Source organism: Chamaea fasciata, unplaced genomic scaffold, assembly GCF_029207755.1.
Source record: "Chamaea fasciata isolate MVZ Bird 193981 ecotype frontalis unplaced genomic scaffold, bChaFas1.0.hap1 SCAF_244, whole genome shotgun sequence".
Classification (NCBI taxonomy): domain Eukaryota; kingdom Metazoa; phylum Chordata; class Aves; order Passeriformes; family Sylviidae; genus Chamaea; species Chamaea fasciata.
This window is the reverse complement of record NW_027094329.1, coordinates 59,178-83,630: the sequence shown is the minus strand read 5'-3', so window position 1 is coordinate 83,630 and position 24,453 is coordinate 59,178. Positions and strand designations below refer to the sequence as shown.

General features: G+C 46.6%; 2 long non-coding RNA genes across 4 annotated transcripts in view; one reads left to right on the top strand and one right to left on the bottom strand.

Annotated features, from left to right (window-relative positions):
- Positions 1–2,653: 2,653 nt before the first annotated feature.
- LOC136305006 (uncharacterized) lies at positions 2,654–10,469 on the bottom strand. Its single transcript, XR_010724962.1, has 3 exons — positions 10,324–10,469; positions 3,057–3,279; positions 2,654–2,889 (listed from the first exon to the last, which is right to left on the bottom strand). It is a non-coding gene; the product is annotated as an uncharacterized lncRNA (long non-coding RNA).
- A 1,290-nt stretch (positions 10,470–11,759) lies between these two features.
- Positions 11,760–24,453, top strand: part of LOC136305007 (uncharacterized) — a 32,143-nt gene continuing 19,449 nt past the window's right edge. For all 3 annotated transcript variants that reach the window (XR_010724965.1, XR_010724964.1, XR_010724963.1), the window contains exon 1: positions 11,760–11,819. This is a non-coding gene — a long non-coding RNA (uncharacterized lncRNA). The remainder of the gene's footprint in view (positions 11,820–24,453) is intronic.

The window sequence follows — 24,453 nt, the reverse complement described above, 5'->3', positions numbered from 1 at the left end:
CCTCTGTGAAGAGAAAAAGGTGGCATCATTTCTGCCACTCCAACAAACGGACTTGACTCACTGCCTCAGGTCAATGATAAGCTATTCAAACATTGTTTCAAGAATCCCAGGCTTGGAATTCTCAGCAACTGCTCAGCCTGGCTACTTCAAGGTATTTCCCACCCAGGGAACCCAGCGCACCCAGCCTGAAACACCACATTTGCTACAAAGCCGATCAAAAACTTGCACACACAGAGGACACGAGGCTCTAGCGAGCCCTCTTCGGGCAGCGGCAGCTCCCGGGGGGATGTGAACAGCAGACCCCGCTCCCAGCTGGCTCAGCCCGGACTCCCTGCAGCCCTCAGCCAGAGCTGCGGGAAGCTGAAACTGTCCCCGGGAAGCCCTGCCCGGACAACCGGAGCGTCCCCCCCACAACCCCTCTGCTTACCTCGGCCTCGCTCAGCTTTGCAGCAGAGAGCAGCTGCCTCCTGCTGCTGGCTACAGGACGGGGACGGCTCCGGGCAGCTCCGCCGACGGTTCTGCCAGAATGATTTTGTGTTTTCCTCCATTTCTCCGGGGCTGGAGGGCTGCAGGAAGGGGCGTGTGGGGACGGCGGGGAGCGGCGGGAACGTGGGGAACGGGACGGGCGCCCGGCACAAGGGCCACGCCCAGGCCACAGGCAGTGGCAGGACCTCGGCAGAGAGAGGCGTCCCCGCCGCTGCCTGTCAGGGCCGGCCCGGCTCCCGCCCACCCGTGGCGCCGGTGAGCCCACAGCCCGTGGCCGCGCACCTGGAAATGACGCCGAAAATCGCGACCGGGCGGCGCCGTGGTCGGGGCAGGGCACAAGCAAGTCAGGTAGACGCCCCCGGGGTCCTTGCCTTTTTCCCGCCGTCTTTGGAAGGTCAAGCGCGTCGTGCCGAGCCGCCATCTTGGAAGTGACATCACATGATCTCTGCCCTTCTTTGCTGCCGTCTTGGTTGTGGGTGAAGCCATTTACGGTCGTCCCACCATCTTTTTTATGGCATACCTAAGGCCCCCCCGGCGCCTTAAAGAGGCACCTGACTAATTCGACTGCCTGAACACAGCCACAGCACTGCCGAGCCCACATCCTGCGTCCGCACACCTGGAAATGCTGTGTAAAGTTGTGCCCAGGCGGCGCCGTGGTCGGGGTCGCGCACAGGCAGTTGCCTGCCATGCACCCGGGGTTTCTGCATTTTTCCCGCCTATTTTCCCGCAAACTTTGGACGGTCGGGCGGCAGCACTGTCCCCAAGCTCACAGCCCGGGGCTGCCACGGACCTCGGGGACGGGCGACAGCTGCAGTGCCCCTCCCTATCCACAGGACGGCAGCACTGCCGCACAGCTCGGCCCGGGGATGCCGGGGGGGATTGCTGCAGTACCACTCTCTGTCCACACGGTGACAGCCCTGCCGCACAGTTCGGCCGGGGACACGCATAGGGGACAGGCAGAGAACAGAGGCAAAAAAGCACGTGGCCAAAAATCCTTACAAATAAATGCCCCAAAAGACCCTCAACCACAACTTCAAACATCCTGCCTCTAACAAAATTCAACCCAAAAAAGCCTTTAGTTTAAGCTTTGTTCCACAAAAAATAAAATTTTTGTATTTATTTTTTTTATATTTTATCATTACCATTTAACTTTTATATTCATATCTACACCTACTATATATATTATAATATATCTCACATGCAATATTGTAATTAGTTATATAATGGATATTTTTTGTATTTTCTATTTCTATTTTTGTTCCTTATATTTTTCTATTTTTGTATTTATTTTTTAAATTTGTGTTTATTTGTTTATATTTTAAATGATATGAATTCATTTACCTAACACATCAGAACCACCATTATTTATAATAAATGAGCCTGGTTTTCTAAAGGGGTAAAGATTTGATTTTTATTGAAATAATATTGGCATACTTTCTCTTTCTGTGCTCTTTCTTGGGGGGGGTGGTTGTAGGGGCTTTTGTTTCAGATTTTTTTTTCTCTTTGTTTTGTTCTGGATTTCTTTATTAGTAAACAAGGAGGTGCAGAGAGTTACAAAAGATAATGTCAACTTTGTTTTATTGCTACCTCTGAAATACACCTTGACACCAAGTTACGGCTCGTAATACTGTGCATGGGTAGAATTAGCCGTGTTAGGGGGTTGAAAGGAAAAAAATGGCACCATGGTGGTGAATAGTGTGAAATAGCTTCTGATTTACCAACATGCATCTGGTAGATTTCCTTGGAAATGTGCTCTAAGACGTACAAAAATTCTAATCAGGATGGAAATTTGGAAAAAATAAATATTCCCTTACTAGAAGCAGAGAGAAAAAACATCAAATAAAAGGAAGGAATAATCTCTAAATCCCAGCTTGCCTGGAAAACAAGCTCAGGAATTTCTAACACTGAAAACTTTCGGAACAGTCATCAAGTTGGTGGAAGTTCATGGAACAATGGTTTAAAATCTGCCTCCTCTGCTCTGAGTTTAAAGGGAAGTGGGAATTGAACAGGTCTAGTTACTCCTATCCAAAAATTATCTGTGTTTTGTGGGAGTAACAACCCAAAGAAACTCCAGTCTTACTTGTATTTGATATCTGAAACTCTGAGCAGAGTTGGGAAGTTTCAGTGGAACAAAAGAGCCACAATTCCTGCAATAAAAAAATTTGACTCAACAAAAGCCAGAAATTTTATTTACAAATCCATGGAAGAGGAGGAGGATGATACCATGAACACACTCCAGCTGAAAGCAAGGATTTATTGGAAAAGGCAGGAAATCAAACTGAGAGTCTCTGGTTATGGTCAGGCAATTATCCAGGAGTCAGAGAGACCAGTGGGAACCTTGGACTGGGATAAGGCCTTCCAATGGCTTCACTTCCTACTGGCTCTCTCCTTCTTGCCAACAACCTGGAAAAGGAAAAACAGCAGGAATAAAGTTACAAACATAGGCAGGCCATCCTTGGTTCAGGCAAACTGAAGTGCAGCTCCCAGGGAGCAAGTCCATGCTGTGCCTCGGGGAGCTCCGGGAATCTGGGATTGCCTGTGGGATTAAAGGGCTGGAAAAGCACACCCACCTGCCAGGTTTAATGCTGAGACAGAGCAAGGCCTGGGCTCAGGGGCAGCAGTTAGAGCTGGGACTGCAGGAGAACACCCCAAACCCGGGTTAAATATCTGGCATGACACACAGCACGCTCCAGGAGAAACTCAGGTGGGAGAAGCCCCTGGATCATCCATGTTCTTCGCCCTTGGCAGCTTTGCCAGGGCCTCCCTCAGAATTCTGACCTCACCGTGCAGCTCCTACAAAATAGGAGAACTTACGGAAATCATCCAGCAATCCATCGACTTACACTTATTAAGAACCAAAGCTGCAGCAAAATGTGCTCAAACTCTACTGCAAACCAGCAGGTCTGAAGAGACGCAGAAATTTCTTCCAGAGGGGGCATGTTGGTGTTACTGCTTTAATCTCCTGACACTAGAGCATATTTGTACAAAAAATTCATTGAAGCAACTAAATTTAAATGAGATTCTTTTACAGTAAAGCTGGCCAAAAAGGAGTCTCAAAATTAACATATAAGCCACCGAGTTATTTTTTAAAAAAAGGGTGTCTTTGGTGTGTATAATTTTCCAGCGCCTCATGTGTTCAGTCCTTGCCATTTATGTTTACAAAGTTGATGCTTAAGACCTTGTAGAAAGCTCAAAAAAATATCCAGGACAATCCAGGTGTTTTCACAAGTACCCTCACTATGGAGCAGTGCCAGCCCCAAGTGTTTGCTCCCTCAGCCCAGCCCGGAGCAGGGTCGAGCTGCTGCCCAGGACGGTTGCCAAGGGACCCACTTGTTTGAAGCTGTAAATGCAAGGGGCCTGCACTGGAGTGCCAATAAATTTGACATAAGCGACTCTCATCTTTAACGGTGACTGATATTCTCAGGGAATCCACATCACCTTAGATGGGGCATTCCGCCATGGATTTCATCCCTCTGCATCTGAAACAAAGCTAGGACAAAAGTCAAAGGGCTGCAGGATAACTGGACAGCTCCAGACACCTGGTGGCAATCTAGGAATACCCTCTACAGCCCTACTACACCCTACATCACAAATTTCAAGTCCCCAGGACTTGTACTATTACCCATACACCCAGACTGAGCAGCAAGGCAGAGCAGCTCCGGGCCAAACACACACCAACACCCGTGAGACAGGACAGGACAAACAAGGGGACACAACAGGGACACAAATCCTCTGGCAAGAAGAATGACCCTGAAGGAGCAGTGAACTAAGAACGAGATGACCGAGGTAAGACTGAAGGCGAGCTGACCAGGCTCAGAGAACCCTGCAGGAAGAAGATGCCAACGGGATGACTTATCCCAGAAGACACAGAGACAGATGCCCAAGAATCCTACGGTCAGAATCCTCTACCTATCTTGGCATTCTTACAAGACCTAATCCACCGGACCGGATAAGGGCGGTGCACAGCTGGTGATACAGCTCAGAACAAGACTTGAAGAGGCATCAGCCTGCATGCTTGCGAAGAGAGACGGATTCCAACGCGTGTGTCCGAGAACACGAAACAAAGACGCCTGGCCGAGGAAGGCAGAGACCAGATATGCTAAGACGGATGCCAGGATTTTTAATAGGCCCCTCGAAGGGCTAAGGGACAAGACATGAAGCACAAGACACCCAAAAGACACAGAGTGCACAACAGACAAGTGACACAACACACACCAGGACTGCTCTGCCCTGCACACCTCAGCACTTTGATCCAAAATGAGACTTTCTCTTCATGTAGCCTAAGGGGTCACATCTGGGACATCCCTGTCTCTAAACCTGACTCAAAAAATCCCTCCCACTGACCCCTGCCCTGGCACCCCGCTTTCATCCCCTCTGTGGGGCTCCAAGCCCTCCACTTCTCTCTCAGATGTCCAGGGAGGCAAATCCACACCAGGTGCCAAAGAAGGCTGCCTCTCCCTCAGGGAAATTCCTGCTGTTGCCGGGCGGTTGTCTCCTAAGTCAGCTACAATCAAGAAAACCAAATATCAAAGCATAATCTTAGCAGCACGTCAGCCAAAAACCAGCAATTCTGCTACTCACCATCTCCTAAGAAGGCCCGGGTCCTCGGGCAGCACGCCTCAGCTGCGTCCAGAGGCTGACACTCACAGTGCCAAAGCCTTAGAGGCATTACTGGCACTGAGCCCACCCACCACAGCCTCCATTAGGGGTGTGAGCATCCCCGGTTGGGGCAGGACAGGAACGCACGGTGGACATCCCCAGTGAACCTCAACCCTGTGGACTCTGCCCCACCATGGGAACTTCCTGTCTGGCCCTAGCTTAGGGGTACTGCCTGCACCTCTCAGGACTTCTGGCATTGCCTTGCCATTAGGATTGCTGCCTGCACCTCTCTCAGGGAAACAGTGTTGGCAGCAGTGCTGTGAGGGCTGGTATACCTGTACTCTGACTTGTATCCTAGGCTGTACCCCTGATTTTCACTGTGTGTTCTCTAGTTCTTGACTCCTTTACCTCTCAAGCCCTGCCTCAGCCTCTGTATGTGTCACTATAAGCTCCCCCCTTCTGAACCCTACTTCTTTAGAGCCCTACACCTTCAAGGCGGGGACGCTCTACACCGTTAGTGTCCCAAGAGCTGTCCTGCAAGCAGGGCAGGTACATCCACAGTTGTTCCCTGCCTACCCTAAAAAACGTGGCCCTGAGACAGGGCAGAGGCTGACAGAGCCAAACTCTTTGCACAGGCAAAGGCATGAAGCCTTACCAACCGCCGCCCCGAGAGGGAAATCAGGAGCACTTCCACCGGCTGCGGAGAGACGGGGAATCCCAGGGTGGGTGGGGCGGGAAAACCCCCGTTATCCCCAGCCCTGCTGGATCCTGCTCCCCACTATCGCTTCCTGCCTGGCCGTGTCTGCACATGTCAGAGCGTCTGGTACGTTCCCGCACTAGGGCTGCTGCCTGCACCTGCTCTCAGGGAAAGCGTGCTGGTAGCAGCGCTGTGAGGGCCAGTATACCTGTACTCTGACTTGTATCCTAGCCTGTACCCCTGATTTTCACTGTGTGCTCTCTAGCCCTCGAGTCCTTTACCTCTCAAGCCCTCCTTCAGCCTCTGTGTGTCACTGTAAACCCCCCCCTGCTGAACCCTACTACCGTACACCTCGCAATCAGCATTGCCCTATAACAGGATGCTCCTGGGAAAGGGATCCCAGGGTGTGCTGGGCCAGGAATCCCCCGCTGCACCCTAACCCTTTGGACTCTAAAAGGAGACCAACAATGTCAAACTCCCTAGAACATGGAGATGGGTCAGAACTGCCCTGCCAAGGCTCTGGTGCTGCTGAGGAGAAACCCTCACCCTTTAATCCTGAGGGGACCATCCCACTAGGGCCCTCTCCTGTAAGGTAACTTTAAATCACCACCCAAGACTGAAAAGGTTTTCTCCCTTCTCCCGACCGCCAGCCCCAACACTTAGCTTTTGGAACACCAGCAGGCGAAATGCATCCTCGACAGAAACGAACATCTCAGCACCGTGGACGTCCAGAGGTTCTCTGCGTCCACCTCAGGGCCGCTGTACCCAAACTTTGGCTCCACACCTCCTCACACTACCTAGGATCACAAAACAGAAAATGCGACTATCCCCCTCCAGAAGAGTAATCCCCGGGGCTCCTCAGCACCGCTGTCGTGGCTCCCCCTCAGATCTTCATCCCGCTCCAGAGGCTGCCGGGAGCGTACCCAGCAAAAGGAAAAGGTACGTGCTGAGCACGGCGCACACCTGTGGGTCACTCTGCCTAAAGGCCGACTCACCAGCTCCCTCTGTTCCTTGGCACGCCTAGGACAGCAGCAGCACCCGCAAAGCAAAAAATCACGCCGAGTTGCTGTGAAACAGCACCTCCCAGCTCTGACTGAAGCACGCCACAAATATACCTTAATGCTGCTCCCATCTGGCCTCTGGCATCCGGGGCCAGCACATCTGGTAGGGGGACACCCGAAAATCAAAAAAAAAAAAAGAACAGTGAATGCTTAGAGTTGCACCAGCAAATAAGACTTGAGCAATAGTAACTACTACTGCCTACCCATCACTGCTCACCTTGCCCGCTGATATCCGGCCGTACCTCCTAAAAAAAACGACAAAGAACAGCGCTGTAACATAGCCACCATTTACACCTCCACTGCAAACACAAACAGTGACTGACCTTCTCGGGGGAGCCCCCTCACCCAGGATGGGGCATTCCGCCATGGATTTCATCCCTCTGCATCTGAAACAAAGCTAGGACAAAAGTCAAAGGGCTGCAGGATAACTGGACAGCTCCAGACACCTGGTGGCAATCTAGGAATACCCTCTACAGCCCTACTACACCCTACATCACAAATTTCAAGTCCCCAGGACTTGTACTATTACCCATACACCCAGACTGAGCAGCAAGGCAGAGCAGCTCCGGGCCAAACACACACCAACACCCGTGAGACAGGACAGGACAAACAAGGGGACACAACAGGGACACAAATCCTCTGGCAAGAAGAATAACCCTGAAGGAGCAGCGAACTAAGAACGAGATGACCGAGGTAAGACTGAAGGCGAGCTGACCAGGCTCAGAGAACCCTGCAGGAAGAAGATGCCAACGGGATGACTTATCCCAGAAGACGCAGAGACAGATGCCCAAGAATCCTACGGTCAGAATCCTCTACCTATCTTGGCATTCTTACAAGACCTAATCCACCGGACCGGATAAGGGCGGTGCACAGCTGGTGATACAGCTCAGAACAAGACTTGAAGAGGCATCAGCCTGCATGCTTGCGAAGAGAGACGGATTCTACTATGTGTCGAAGCATAAGGTTTAATGGCATCAGCACCTCACCAAGGAATAGGATCTGTTAAGAACAATGCCTAGCATTTCCAAGAGGTTGTTCAAAGGCCTAAGTCAAAAGACACACCATACGAGACACCCAAAAGACACAGAGTGCACAACAGACAAGTGACACAATACACACCAAGACTGCTCTGCCCTGCACACCTCAGCACTTTGATCCAAAATGAGACTTTCTCTTCACGTAGCCTAAGGGGTCACATCTGGGACATCCCTGTCTCTAAACCTGTCTCAAAACCCCTCCCAGTGACTCCTGCCCTGGCACCCTGCTTTCATTCCCTCTGTGTCTCTGAGCTTTCCAATTATCTCTGGGATGTTCAGAGATGAGAATCCATACCGTGTGCTAAAGAAGGCTGCCTCTGCCTCTGGGAATTCTTTGCTGTCACCCAGCTGCTGTCTATCTAGTCAGGTACCATACAGAAAACCAAACATCAATGCATGATCTCAGCAGATCTATGTGCCGGTCAGTGGGAGGGTCTCAGTATACTACCTGTGGACCACCTAATTCACACAAACAGTAATGGATGCTTAGATTTACACCAGAAACACCACTACCCTGACCACACAAATACAGGAGTTTTAGAAAAGAAAAAACAAACAAAAATCCACCAAACAAAAGCCAACTATTATTTCTCCTAATCCAGCTACCAAATACAATAAAAATAACTCCTATGTCTAGTCTCCTGAAAAAACCTCCAAAGTAAATACCCAGGACCCCCCCACCCTAAAACTAAAAGATCCATTCAACTATAAACAGTATCTCCCAAATTATCCATAACTATAGAACACATACTATAGCCAAACAAGCTAAATACACAAATCCCTATAACACAAAAAAACAATAATCTGATTTTAAATATTATTATACTCCAAGAAATGAACTACTGCCCCTTACCTCAAACCCACCAAAAAAACACTACACACCATGATAAAAGCCACCCCTAAATAAATAAAACCGCCCCCATACCTCACACTACAACCAATTACACCACTGTAAACCTCAGGAAACAAATCCTTGGAAAACATAATACCCCACCAAAATAAAAACCTCCAACAACACAACTCAGTTCAAAAACAACCTAACCCACATGTAAACTAAGAAGCCTAATGTAAAGTAAATAGATCACATTCCTCATCATACACTATTGCCAAGCAAAATAAAGCTACACAATAAGTTATTAAAGGCCGCTTTAAAACCATTAAACAGAAAAAAATTTGGAAAAAAAAAAAAAAGCTGCCTCTAACAATACACCTAAACTTCAACCAGCCAGGGTGGCCCTACCCAATCTGAATCCCTGCACACAATGATCAAAACCCCAATAGCACATATCAGAAGCTTATCAAAAAAGCTACTTAATTGTATGTTGTTGGGGGTTAGGTTTGTTCCTTCTTTCTCTAAAGAATTTTTTCCCCACAAGTTACCAAGGAGATCAAGTGTTGGATACTTGAGAGTACTTAACTGAAACAAAGAGGTGGACAAAAGGTGGAAGGGGGAGATAACGCAGGTAAAAGACAAAGCTTGAGGCAGCGGCGTGCTTTTCTGCTTCCGGCGTTCGGGGAGACGCGTGTCTGCCGCTCCTGGAGGAGCTCAGCTGCCGAAAAGCACGCGGAGGGGAGAACGGCTGTTGCTGGCTGGAGGAGTTTCACTGTGGCCAAAAAAATCCAGTCCTGGGAAATCTACTATCACCAGTTCGGCCTGAATCCTGAGTTTTCCCAGCCACCCGCGGGGAGCTGGTCCAGGCCCTGCCTCTCCTTCGGCTTTCTTCGGCGCTGCTCCTCTTGCTGCAGCGTGACCCTGCACCCCCTGCGCTGCCGGGACATCCTGCCCCTGCCTGCCGGGACACCCTGCCATCCCAGCTACCTGCCGGGACTTTTCCACAGTTCCATCTTGGTGCTCTGAGGATCCTGCAGGGACACCGAAACCAAACTGCCCTGGGTTTTGTGAAACAAAGCCCTCAAGGTTCTTGGTACTGTTGTCGTTTGTCATTAATGCTGTAGTTGTTTGGTGGGGGGGGGAGTTTTTTTTTGTGTTTGTTTGCTTTGTATTACATACTAGTAAAGAACTGCTATTCCTATTTCCCAAATCTTTGCCAAAGAGCCTCTGATTGTAATTTTACCTAGCAGATACCTGTCTTCCTAAACCAAGACATATGTCAAATACAAACCCACCCATAAAGTTATCTTCACTCAAAAACCAAATTACATGTAATAAATAATGCCAAAAAAATCAAACAAAAGACTATATATCATCAAAGAAAGCAACAGTGAAAAAAAACACGTATAAGTACCCCTATTTATAAAATCCCAGGTGGAGAGAAATCCCTCTTACTTTAAACACAAACAAAAACAGAAGAGGAGTTTCATTATTCATTTTGAACTCTTTTTGCCTTCGTAAGCCCTTTTTCTTCTGGGAGCACTTAAAAGAGATTAGCAAAACAAAGCTGAAAAAGAGAAAAATCCCCCCTACAACTCCACACTGGCTTACCTGCTGCTGCTGTCTGCCACAAAGAAACACTCCACATCCATGTACTCCTGCAGGCACTATAAGAGGCTTTCCCACCACTGCAGCAACCCCACATAGAAACTCAACATGAGTTCCTCAACCTCTACAGCTCAATGGAAAAGTGAACCGAGGCTCCTCTGTTAAACCGCCCCTGGCAGGAACCGCCCCATCATCATTGTAACATCTCACACCTGCAGCTGGTCTGCTCCCTCATTATCCTGACAGGTCACACCTGTGGCTGCTCTGTTCTCCCCTCACCGTTTACAGCTCATACCTGGGGCTAGTCTGTCCCCTCAATCATTCTGTGACAGCTCTCACCTTGCGGCTGCTGCCACTCCGAGTGTGAGGGCAGGGGCAGAGCGGACTTGCTGCTTATTCCCCAGAGAGTTCAATGTCTGCACCTGACACGCTGGGGCAGCGGGCTTTCCTTGCTATGGGTAAGGGTCCCTCTTCTGCAGGTGCCCAAGGCTGAAACTGGGATTCCACCTCCAAAAGTCCATATGCCTGAGATCCACAATTCCTTAGGAAATCCCCCAGAAGTCATTACCCTCCATTTAGAATTTTGCCTTGGAATCATTGTTAACTTGTCTTTCTGTGGAAGTGTTTCAAACATTCATTGAGAGTTCAGAAGCCTGGTTGGCTTTTTTATGACTTAAGCTGACAATCCCAGGCTAAATCCAAACACCCAGAATTACGAGGAACTACGGAGACCATTTATAAATACTCCCCTTCCTTGCAACTTTATCCCTTATCGCAGATCCCTGGGGCAGATTTACTTTCTTCCCAACAGCACCATTCTGGCAGAGATCCTACTTCTCAGACACAAACCGAACGCAAACCTGCCACGGGGGGGATGGGGCGGGCCGGGGCTGGGCTGGTGTCAGAGCCGGGGCGGAGCCTGGGCTTGCAGCGGGGGAGCGGGGCTGGGGCCGGGGGTGAACGGGGCCGGGGGGGATCAGGGCCGGGGGATCTGGCAGAACCCCGGGCCCTCAGAGCAGGGCCGGGGCCGGGGCCGGGGTGGGGGGGCCAGGGAGGATCGAGGGAGAGGGCGGAGCCACGGGCCCTCAGAGCGGGGCCGGGGCAGAGTCTGGGGCAGAGCACAGGGCGGGGCCAAGGCGGGGCCGGGGCAGGGACGAGGGAGTAGGACCGGGGGCGATTGAGGCCGGGGCCGGTACGGGGGTAGAGCCCAGGCCGGTGCCAAGGGTTATCGGGGGATCGGGGCCGGGGGGCTGGTGCCGGTTCTGAGGGCGGGGTGGAGCCCCCGGGCCCTCAGCGCAGGCTGGGCAGGGCCGGGGCCGGGTGGGTTCCCAGGGCCCGCTGTCCAATCAGCGCTTCCGATGCCTCAGAGAGCCCACGAATCGCGAGCCGGGTGGGGGTTCAAAAGGGCCCCGGAAGGGGCTGTGGGGATCTGTGGTTCGGTGTGGAATGCTGAGGTCTGTCTGTGTGGGTATGGAGTTTCTCCAGGCTGTTTTAGTGCGGTGAGAATTTGTTCATTTGTTTCTGTATAAGCTGTGCTGTGTGGGATTGTGTTTATTATGTAGTGGGTGATGGTAGGTAGGGCTGAGGGGCTGTTGTTCTGTGTGTTTGTCAGAGTTTCTCTCTGAATTCCAAGATATTCTGTTATGTGTGGTTAGGAGGCAGACGTTGTTTTAATTTAGCTTGTTTTTGGCCTTTTTTGGTGCTAAATCAGGGATTTTTTTGTGCATTCTGTCTCAGTGTTTTCTCTTGCTTGAGCTTTCCTATGGTTGAGGTAGAGGGAATGTGGGGAGTTTTGTGCTGTGCTATAGAATTTTCTTGGTAAGTTCTCCTATAAATCAAAGCTATGCTAAGCCTTGATGTGTTTGCAGGTGTTGGGGGGGGGGGGGGGGAGGACGTGTACTCTTGGGGTGTGTTGTTTAGGGAAGGTACCAAAGTTTTCCTGTCTTTTTTTTCCCCCTTTAATCTCCCGTGACATGTGGGCCTGGCTGGTGTCTGGTAGTGAAGGTTTTAATTAGCCTTTCACTAGGAAGAACATGGTAGGAAGAAACAACCTTGTGAGGTTTGCTTTCTTGGCTGGTTTATGGAGTGACTTCAATTATAGAATTTCTGTGGAAAGTGCTATCATGTTTCAAAGGGCTACTTATTGGAAGCAGAGACAGCTTTTGAGTAGTGTGAGTTATTTCTGCTAGTTTAAGTTTTTTGTTCCATAATATTTAGGTTGCCTCAGCCCTGGGCAGGGCAGTGGTGCCTGAGGGGCAGGGAAGCAGGGGCAGAAGAGTTGGAAAAGGTGTGTGAGACCTCCCTTAGGTGTCCCCAGTCTGGGAAGGGGCTGAATGATAAATGGCACTCAGGGCAGCTGGGGTTTGTTTGGGTTGCTTTGTTTGCTTTTGGTTTGGGGGTATGTTTTGGGGACTTTTATCGTGGGGGTAGAGAGTGTTTAACTTGTTTTGTCTGGAGGAGCTTTTTTCCTTGTCTTAGCTTTGTCATGAAGCATGAAGGTTTTGTACTGGAAACTTTGTGTACTAGGTCCAGTGTTCGGGGCTTTTGTCTGGCTTGGGAATACTTCCTGTTGTAAATGGCTATTTGAGTTCTCAGGAGATATGCTTAAAGGCATGCAAGAGTTTCCTTGTCTATGGAATTTTCTTATGGTTATTCTTTCTGTTTGGTTTTATTTACAGAGCAAGATTCATTTTTGTGTTTATGCTCTGTAGCTCAGCATGTACAGAAGGTGTATTGACCCTTCAAACCAAGTACTGCAAGTGCACGGTGGTTAATTGGATTAATTGTTGTCTGAGGAATAATGGATGAAGTCTATTCCAGTTTCTTTTGCCACCCTGTGGGAATGTGGTGTTCCTGTGTGCATGGGGTTTTAGGCGCGCTTGGGGAGAGGTAGAATCAGCACTTGGATTACTCCGGTTACTTGCTGGGAAATGTGTGTTTGGAGCAGCCCCGTGAATAAACTGGTCTGGATACATGATGGGAAATGTTTTGTCCTTCAGTATACCCAGGAGCTCAGTGGATCCTCCCACACCGAGCAGTGCCAGTGCCCGGCAGTGAACTGGAGCAGTTGTTGCCTGAATGGGTTGAACCTGTTGGTGCTCTTGGTACACCGTGAGGATTTGATGTTCCTGTGCACCTGGGGGGGACCTTGGCCGTGCTTGGGGAGATGTAAAATAAGCGCTGGGGCTGCTCTGGACCCGTGATGGGAAATGTGTGTTTGGGGCAGCCCCCCGTGGATAAAGTGCTGTTGTGTTGCAGATCTGCAGCAGTGCTGGGTTTGGCAGCGGGACTGAAGGGTTTGTGAGAGCAGAGCGGGGAATGGACCCATCAGCTCCAGCAGGGGGAGGAGTGTCTGCTTCTGCTTTTAACCTGTGCGAAGCTGAAAGCCTGTGGCTGTAAAATTAGCAGCAATACTGGTGCCTTCTTTTATCGCTCAAGGTCACTGGCCAGCATGGAACAAGAAGCAACCCAGGACTTGTTGGTGCCCTGGCAGAGAGAGAAGCAGCAAATGGTGCTGAGAGAATTTCTGGGAGTGCATGTGGGGTCCTGGTTTTCTTGATAGCTTGAGAAAGGATCTGAATGGAAAAATATCTATCTTCTTATGGGAGAATCTGATGTGGAACATTGGACCAGGATGACTTGCTGTGACTTCTTGAAAGCTGGAAAGAAGGCGATGTTAATCTTTTTGGCTAGAGGCAAAGTGTCTGCAAAGCCTTGGAAGAAGCCTATGCCAGGTAAGTGAGGACACGAACAGGAAAACACCTGGAGGCTGTGCTGTGATTTCACGGAGGGTTATGGATTCCTGTCTCAAATGTCCATGTGTCAGTAGGGCTGGATCCAAGTGCCCCGGTGGAGAGGCAGGGTTGTCCTGCGTTCCAGCTTTTTAGTGGCTGGAGTTTTGCCCAAGGAAGAGCAGCATCCTGATTTTGCTGCCATGTTGAGCCAGCACAGAGCTGTTGGGTGCCTCCGTCCAGGAGCAGCAGGAGCCTGGATTTCTGTCCCTGGGATTGCCTTGCTGTCCAAGACGGGGGCTGAAGGTGAGGGGCAAGGCAGGCCTGGGAGCTCTGGGAGTCAGGAGTGCCAGGCCTTTCATCTCCTGGTGCTGCTCAGGTGTTCACCAGAGGGTTTTTTGACGGCCTTTGGCTTTCTGGATGGAAGCAAAAGGGTCCTTTCCCCTCCCTGCCTTCTGTCATTACCAGGTCAGCCCCTGCTCTTTGCTGACAGGCTAAATAGCCTCAGGAGTGGGCCGAGGAAGTGCTGCCTGATCTGTGAGGTTCCACAGGAGATGGGAGCAGGCTTTGCGCAGAGGTTCAAGCAGCTTGGGACTTCCTGAAGGCCTGAGGCCTGAAGCAGAGTCTTGAGGCAAAGCTGACCTCTGGGTGAGCCTTCAACTCAGATGTTGTGTTTGTATCCTGTCGGCAGTGCGGTAGCCAGGATCGTTAGTGTTCTGGGCTAGGTCCGTGCTCATTAGTGAAACATGGCTTGACCTTTCTGTGTTCAGAGGCCGGACAGGGCCCTGAGATGAGTCCTGTGGCCTTGTTGGGAGGAGCGGGGCCAAAGGCAGCTCCTGCATTGCTCCTGAAGCCCTGGCCCGGCTTTGGTGCGACGCAGGAGGAGGCTGAGCCCAGCTGTTCCCACCGTGGGAGTTGTGTGCGCCTGTTTATTGCAGCATTTGCCCGACCTGGGCCCTGTCCCGGCACAGCCGGAGCCTCTTGGCCTGCGGGCGGACGCACCCGCGGGAATTGCCAGTTCTGGGGGGGCTCTCCAGGGCTGGGTTGTGACAGGGGATTCCCAGCTGCTGGGGGTAAGGCTCAGGGTCCCTGGTGCTGGATCTCAGTCCCTGTAGGTCACCTTGGGTAGCAGTGCTGGGGAGCATTGCTGAGCTTCTCCTTGGGAGGTTCTTGGCTGCTCTGAGCTGTCTCCAAAGACCCTGAGCTCCTGAGGTTGGTGTCTGTGTCTTTGGTGCTGACCCTGCCCCCTGGCCAAGCTACTTTGGAGGGTTTGAAGGGTCTAGGGCTGAGTGCCCTTTGGGCAGTTTGCTGCCAGCCTGGTGTGCTCCTGGAAGTGCCGCTGACCTGCCAGGACTGAGGAGCTGCTGGCTGGGTGCTGGTTCTGTTCTGCAGTGGGAGCAGGTAGCCCCTTGGAGGGCTTATAGAGAAACCTGGAGATGGGCTGGGGGAGCCTGAACTGGGTTCTTCTCCCTTGCTGACCCTTGATAATAGGGCATTAGGGAGTTGCACGATTCTAACTCATGCTTGCTTGGGCAAATGAACAGAGCTCGGGAAGGTCCTTGAATGTGTGGGGTTTTTGTTGTAGTCCTGGTTTAGAAGCACCTTCTGTTGTAAAGGAAACAAATGGTGCTTGCTGCCACTGGGAGACCTTAGTTCCTTTCCTTCAAAATGTTTGTAGTGCTCTGTAGCTGATGTGCTGCTATAAACGTGTGTAAGGTTCTTGTCTTTGTAATGTATTTCATCATATTCCACGTTGGATTGAATCTCCACATTCTAAGAGAGACTCCAATCTTCCCTGGCAAATACCTGTCTATCAAAACCAAGACAGTCTCCTAGCCCGGAAGCAAGAAACTGCTTTAGGTGGATCTCAGTGCTCTCGGAGGTTCTTTCTGTAGCTTTGCTTGGACCAGGAGCCCCGCGCGGTTTTTGGGCTCTCCACAAGCAGGGAAGCTACCGCAGCATGGCAACTGCATCTCCTCGTCCAGGAAGCAAGAATTCGCTTTTTCGGCAGATCCTGTGCTCTCTGAGGCTGTTTCTTGTAGCTTTGCTTGGAACAGCAGCCCCGTGTGCTTTCTGGGCTCTGCGCAACCAGAGAAGCTACTGCAGCATTGCAAGAGGGTCTCCTAGCCTGGGAAGCGAGAAATTGCTTTAGGGGAAAAAAATCGAATATCTCAGGTAGAATTGGTTAATCAGTGTTTATTATCTTGGTGCCAAAAAATTCATAATCAAAAGAGCAATTCTTATTTTATGAGCAATATGTTTCTAATACTAATAAGACTTGGCACATTAGATTTTTTTTGAAAGATATAACGATATTTTGTATTGAAAAATTGCAGACTGTTTATAGGCCTGTTATTTAGCTCCTCAAAGTCATGCTAGTGAATATGGTTTTTTTAAGAACTATTAATCTCTCCCAAACTATTTCAGAATTTATTTCAGGGAAGTAGTTGATGATTTTTTTTTTTTTGCTTCATCTTTGTTACAAGTATTTTGAGTTTAGGTTTTTGATAAAATCACGGTATGGATTATACAGATACAAGAGTGAGCAAGAAATTGAAAATACAAAGTAGTGTGGTTTGTTTTTTAATTTCTTGTCCTGTTCTACTTCCTCATGTATTTCACAGCACAAAGAGGAATAGAGCAGAGTGAGAACTTTGCCAGAAGGTATGCTTTTTTTCCAGGGAGATTGGAATGGTTCATCTTCTATTTAGTGACAGATAAAAAATTACTTTAGCTACTTTGCAGATTGTTCTTCTTCTCAAAGTAAATGCTATACCATTTCAGACTATAATTAAAAAGGATGTAAAATAATTTCATAAAACCCCATTTTTAATTGTAAAACTTTTTAAATTTTGGCTGTCTGGAAGTATTTTTTTAGAACATGCAACAATTTTAGTCTTATTTTAAAGAGATATGTAAGACACCTTGTATTTATATACTGATATACATATAAGAATATTACATAGTTGAATTCTAGATATTTTTACTCCTGATAATTGCATATACTACTCCAGCTGGAAACATGCAGTAGGTATTGTATCATTGGGTTTTATTGGTCCAACTGTATTTTAGAGCTTTTTCACTTTAGAGTAGGAAACAGGACTAGAAAAAGATTACTTGTCATTGAAGGAGAACATCATCTATTCTAAATCCTGAATGTACAGAAGCTGCAACTCTAAATGGCACGTGTTTTTAGTGCAACAATAAAACAAAGAATTGTATGTGAAGCATGAGTCTGATGTTCTTGTGAATCCCTTGAGATGAGAATACCTATGCACAGACAGATAAATTTAGATGGAATACACACCGAATTCCATGAATTCTGTTAATTGTGATAGAATTTATTCTATTTGAAACCACTTACTGGAATCAAACTGCAAATCTGATTTATTACACTAAGATTCAAGACGTGAGAATTCCTTGCATAATTGAGTGAAAAATGTGACGGGTGGGGTGGAAAACTAAATCCAGCTCTTGCAACTTCTGTTGGACTAAATCTGCAGAGGAATAGTTGTAAACTTCCATTCATTATTCCTTTCTTGCTTGTCCACTTCATTGCAGAAACTCTCAGCTTGTAACAAAGGATTTATGTAACCATTGAAGCTGAAATGTGCTGATATTTGTTTGGTTCCAATTAGATAAATGGTGTCCTTAAAATTAAGTGCCTGGGTAAGGTGTGGCTGTTGAAGTTGTATCACTGTGCAAAGAGCTAAATAACCGTGCTTCTCCATGAGGGAAAATGGTAAAGCAGCATACTTTCTGCCCTCTGTACAGAAAATAAAGAACGAAAATCTATCTGGTTGTTCTTCGGCTTGAGATCTCAATTTTGGCGTGGTGTTCTTCCAAGCTGTGCTGGGTCAAAGCTCACATTCAGGTCTGAAGTGCTGAGTAATAGATCTGCCCATGTGAAAAACTTTGGTATGTGTCCCATCTATCCTAACTTGGTTTTTATCTAAGTTATTAATTTTACCTTAATAGGTTTTTTTCCCCTAGAGTTTCTTCTTTTCAGTAGAAAACATTGACTAGTGTGTGCAAATACAGGTCAAATCTGTAGAAGTGTATCTAATTCTTCTTTTTTGTAGTCAATACAATGGCCGACTTAGCATGTTAACAGTGTGTCATCTGGCCTGAAGATGGTTATTGAGCAAAAGATAAACATTTAAAGTTGTTTGTGCTAAATTTTACTTGCTGTATTCCTAGCAGACAACTGAACCCTGATATAGGAGAGTAAGTTCCATCCTAATGACTTTGAGTAAATTTGTGATGATTAATTGATGCATTTCTTTGTCAGTGTTTTCCAGTTCCAAGTGAGGATATGCTTGAAGTAGTGTTAAATTGTATTGCTATAGCGGCTGAGGAAAGCAATTTGCAAAGAACAATAAATGCCAAAGATAGAAAAGAAGTGCTCTGGCTATCAGCAAAACAAACCAATAACCTAACAAAGTGTTCATTTAACACCTTTCCAGACGGCAAGAATTTTCCACAAAAGCACATTGTTTGCCATCACTATCGCAAACATAGGCATTTTCTCCTCTAGTGAAGGCAGGCATCAAATTATTCCTATACTGATATGAAGATCTAAACCTTGTTCCTACATACTCCTAGCAAGAATATTTCTCCGTGCATGTAGGTAGATTGAAATCAAAACGTGATAGAAAAGGAATTGTATATCATGATTTGTCACAAAATTGAAAATGAATTGTTGAAAGGAACTTGATCCTCTAGTGCATTGTGCAATCACTCTGCAAAGTAGTTGATTTAATATGCTAATTTTCTACTTTTCCATCTTCGTATTGGATCCTCTGCATGAAAGTGAACCCCAAATTTTTGTACAACAGGGATTCTGTTTCAATGCTTCTAAAATGAAATAAAAAAGTTTTTGAAGCGACTGCAACATTTGATGAAGCATGATGTAACTCAATTATAGTAGCAAGTGAATTTGAACAACTTTTTATGTGGAACGGCACAGGTATATCTAAATATTTAGGTACTGGATTTCAGCGGTATTTGAGGAGGTTTTAAATTTTATTTCAATCTATTTCTTAAAAAAGATAAAAATCTAAAAGCTAGAAGAAAATACCCAAGGAAAGTCATTATTCAGTGACAATTCTATAATTTTGTCTTTGTAGCTACCGAATTCTTTCCTTTTTAATGTGTCTTTTAAAGAACAAAATATTCCTTGAAGTTTGAAATTCAGTACGAACTGTACTGAATTTTTCGGTCAAGTCTTTGCTTTGACAGTTGTCCCACACAAGTTGTGATCATCATTCCATGATGTGATGCTGTGTTGTGCATTTGATGTTGTCTGTTGGGTAATAATTGACTTTTTTTTCCCCCCTATCATAGTAGTAACCTTTTTTGGTATTCAATGGCAAAAATGGCCCCTGGAAGCTTTCTGGTGCACATGCAAGAGCAAAGTCTCAGGGAAAGCATTGCTCAGAGCATTGCATTCTGTGATTTGCAGTCTCAGAACGTGCACTGACTTGAACATACCTCTGCATCACATGGGGAAGTGCCATAACTCTGGAGGGAAGAAATGGAAGCTTAATGTCAAATGAAAAAAATGTGTTAAAGCTTTTAAGAGCAAAGTTAAAGACAAAGATGAAGGAAGGAATGTGTTCAGAATAAATGAATTCATTTTTAATTATAGCACTTTGCTTTATATCAGCTGAGATTATAAGGTGAAGTAATGATAGAAAGAAAGAGTGCCTTCATAGCCTTCAATGGATGCCTGTAATGCAAAGAATTCTGCTCTTACATCCATTCCACTTTTAGACATTTTGCCCCTTATGCTGATTTCTTTCATTCTGATCAGCCAAATACAGACATCTGTCCCTCAGTACCTCTAGCCAGGGAGCTGATCTTAACTGCACTCTCTGTTTCCATTGAGTTCAGCATGTTCTGATTTTTCTCCCGTTTTCCTGCTGTCATTCTCCCTCTTTCTGTTTTGATAATAAAGCCAGTTTAAGGCAGCCTCTGTCAGCGGTATCCAATTGTGATACCCAGGAAAATTCAGTTCTTTTCTAGTCTAGGCAGTGAAAATGCAGTTCTGCTCTCTGCATCCTTGTTAAATTAACCTTTGCTGTGAGGATTCTGACTAATCAATAACAGTGAAGTTACGGGCAGTGCAAAAGAATCAGAAAACTATTTTCTGAATTTTGGTAGGAGAGAAATTTCCACCCCCCCTTGGAATCTAACCATTCAAAACATCCCCCAGATTTTAGGACAGAAGGAATTTTCTTCTAATGAGGGGGAAAAAATTGAAGATTTGGGGAGGAAAAGCCATGAATATAATGAGAAGGAAAAAAAAAGTGGAGAGATTTTAGGTCCCAACAAACCATGAACATGTTGCAGTCACTGTGGCAGTGCAGGAGTTCTGCTAATTTCTAATAGTGAAGAAGTTAGCCAACAGAGATTGCATCTGGTTAGAGATTTCAAGACTAAACAAGTGCCAGGTGTCATGGGCCCTTACTGTCAAATCCATTTTAGCCTTCAAACTCAAGAGCTTAGTCATGGTGTGTATTTTCTTTGATCCAGATACTGTCAAAAAATGAGAAAATACAATTTTGTTGCTAGTGTTTAGTGTTTTTCAGCAAATGTTTTCTATGTAAATGTGCACGTTTATTACCTGAATGTATTTTAATTTGATTCATTATTTATAAATTAGCTCACGTATCATTGGCCTGCAGAAATTGTTGTAGATCTGTATCAAGACGTTAGTAGAGGTGAGCTAGTGGCAAAGTGTTCTGGGTGACACATCCATACCTTTGAATGGAGGAAAAACCAAAGGAGGCATTTTATTCTCCCATCCAGTATTTTGTGCTTTCAGTTGTAACTTGTGCAAGACAAGGCTCTGCAGTCCAGCAGCTGCACTAATCAGATTCAGCTGAAAATTAATTAGTGTCCTAGGAATACTGTCTCTTTTATTCTAGAAATTGGAAAAGAGAGTGAAGTTCTTGAGAGAAGGTGTTTCTGGAAATGACAGTGGAAGTCTGTATAAATACATCTAATATTCTAGGTTTTGTACTTGCACCTCTTTCTATATGTTTCTAACAGTTAATCAGGACAGACATAATCTGGAAGATAAATAGGAAAGTGAATTCCTGTCTTTTTGCACCTATCCTGGTGTAAGACAGTTGTGTGACAATGGGGTTATTTCTTACAGGAGGCCTAGGCCTACAGCCTACCTATTGTGTCTAGCAATGTTAGCAATGCTCTGTTATGTTTATATTATGTCTAGGAATTAGTTAACTTTCTAAAAGGCAATGCTACTGAACTTTGAACTGGACTTGAGGGCTTTTCTGTCAACCAATAGAGTCTCTTCTTTGCTTAAGGCACTTAAGGCATATTTTGACTTTGTCTACAGCTAAAGCCAATCAAGAGCCTGAGTTTAAGAGCAGGGAAGGGCTGTGCACTTTCCTTAGGATTTAGCTGCTTTCTCTTGTCTCTTTCTCAATTTGTCCTAAGCTGGGGCAGCCGAAACTTTTGGCAAGGGGAAGATGCAGTAAAAGGCTTTAGGCTGTGCCTTTATGTTGTATCTGTGTACAGGAAGATGGAAAAGGTAATGGTTAGAGTGAATTAGCTGCTGTTTTGAGCTACTGTAGCTGGGCTTTCAGAAGCCTGCTTCTGGTTAAATGTTTGCAAGGCTAGTCCTGGAGATTCTTTCTGGATGAAGGCTGCTGTGGACTCTTCATTTGGGAGTAAGTCAAATCTTTGAAACCAAAACTAAAAACTCCTATAAAACAGGTATTTCTATTGACAGGCAAGTTTTTAATCCTTGTTTCTTTTTGTTGTTATTGCTGTTTGTTTGGTTTTCTTTAGTCGGTTCTTCAAATCTTGGAATTCTCAGGTGCATAAACTCAGGATTATTGTTTTAAGATCTGTCCCCATTTAGAAGCAGTGCCTTTTTTAGGTGTGGTCAACTTGTGCATCTTGCTTGCTCTAGTTTTCAACGGGTAATAATTTACTCTTTCTCCATTTTTCTTTCCTACTTACCCAGGCACTGCATGATGCTTCAAATGAGTTTGGTATTTCTACTGGTGGCTTCTTTAGAATTGACTGTGAGTTTTTTGTCTGAGGTTTTTAGAATGACCCTAGGAGCTCTAACAGCAGCTTCCTTCCTTGCAAAGAAGACTCATTTCACAGCAGTAATCTCTGAATATCTTGTTGGGGAGACCTTACTTTCCTTGGTACTAGGTAAGGGGTAGGAAAAACTCTTCTCCTCTGCAGCAATCCACAGTTTTTGATGACTTCCAACTGACTCAGTTAGCTCAGAACTGGAATTTCTTCCAAAAGTGAATTGAACAACAGGGCTGTTAATTTATGGTACTGCCGCTCTGCCTAATAGTGACTTGCCTAAAAAAGTCTCCCATAGTAGTTTAATCCTGTTTAGTGAAAAACAGACAGTTTTTTGCCGTGTTCTTATTACCTTCTTTGGGTGGTTTGGAGTCTTAGAAGCTTATCGAGCATCTCCCTTAAATTTTCCCTCTTAAATCTAATAAAAAAACCCAAAACCCAAACAATTGCTCTCCAGCTGTTGACTTGACACTGCAGGAATGTTTTGGGATTGGATCACAGTGGAGACTTCAGGACATACATTATGAAATCAAACACTGCATTTTTCTGTGTAGGTTCTTTTCTCCTTTATATCGCAACCAGAGAAGCTCCTGCAGCAGCGCAAGTGCATCTCCTAGCCCGGGAAGCGAGAAATCTCTTTTTCGTCAGATCTAGTGCTCTTGCCGGCTCTTTCTTGTGGCTTGGCGCGGCAGCCGCGTGTGCTGTCTGTGCTCTGCAGAAGCAGAGAAGCTACCACAGCAGCACAAGTGTGTCTCCTAGCCCGGGAAATGAGAAATCACTTTGGAAGAAAGCAATCCTCTGCTTCCGTGTTTCTGGGTGCTGACTGGTGGGGCGAGCCGTGTGATGTCGCATGAGGGCGTGCGGTGTTCGCTGGCGGGAAGGGCGTCATGGAGAGGGGCGCTCCTCTACTCCTCTAGTGCGGTGCTTCCCTCATGAAGGAGAAAGGGCCGTGGGTGTCCTCACAGGCGACTCGAACTGAACGTGCCCGTCAGGTTCTGGGCGTGCAGGTTGCGTTTGTTGCAGAACCCCCCACAGTCTGAGCTTTTGAACTCTAGGAAAAATGGGCAGGTTTAATAGGCTTATGAGTATTAACTTCTTTGTCCAGGGGTTGCCTAAAGCTGGTTCCTGTGCTGCTGAAGTCTCAGTTAAATGGTCAAATCACTGTGCAAAGATTTTGAAAACAATATGAAGAGTATCAGGAAGAGTGAGGTAATGGTCCAAAAATGGAGAAAGTATGTCTGAGAGCATATCTGTGACAGTGACCAGGTTGAAGTTTGGGTTTGTTCTTATTTTTAGTTTTGGCTTAAAAAATTAAGGGGAACTGAATGCATTGTGTACTTGCTTTTACTATGTATTGATAGAAGATGGAAATACAGGTTAAAAATGGAACTGTACTTTAGGAAGGCTGAAAACTTTGACCTAAATTGGACTCTAAATTTGAGATAAATTTGTAATGAAGTTGAATAACGTAATATTTATAGTAGAGATGCAGTAAATGGTTTCCAGGTAAATGTGGATATTATTTAGGGAAATGGTAAAATATTTATATGCAAGTTGTTTGGATTGAAATTGGAAATAAATGGTTTATGAAGTAGATCAGATCTTTGGAGGAAATGTAGATGATTCTCTTAGCTAAATCAGAGAGGGTTGGCAGCAGAATGAAATGGATGGGATTTTGGTTGAATTTTTATCACTGGTAGCAATGGTAGCCTGTGTCGTGGTACTGCTAATAGGGGTAATCATATTCCTGGGTTCTGCATCTGTTTCCCAGGAGACAGCAGTGGTGGGAATGTTTGGGTGCCAGGCTGTTGCTGTGGTCATAATGGGCTGCTGTCCATGGAGTGTTGGGGGCGCCAGGCGGTTGCTGTGGCCCCAGTGGGCTCCTGGTGTGTTTGGGGTCAGTGTGCAGTGCTGGGCACGGCCCTGGGCAGAGCAGCCTCGTGCCTGAGGGCAGGGGGAGGCCGCAGGAGGCTCTGGAGGATCAGCTGCGCCAGGGAAGCCCTTCTGCCACCAGGAAAGCCCTTCTGTCACCAGGCCTGTGATGGTGGGTGAGTTACTCGTACCCTGTGACCCAACCAGAATGCAAAACTTTTAACTTGCAGTCAGGCCTTAAAACAAGGTTTTTTTTCTTTCTAGATGTTGCTGAAACATTGTACAAATGCAGTAAGCCATGTCTGTGTTAGAATATCCTCCTTTCCTCATTGTTTGACCCACGTTATTTTTAGTGCAATAGCATTGTATCTGTCAAAAAGAGTGTTCTAGAAATAAGTTGCTGTCATGGTGCAATGCAGTTTCTAAATGACATAGCAGGTATTTGAGACATGTT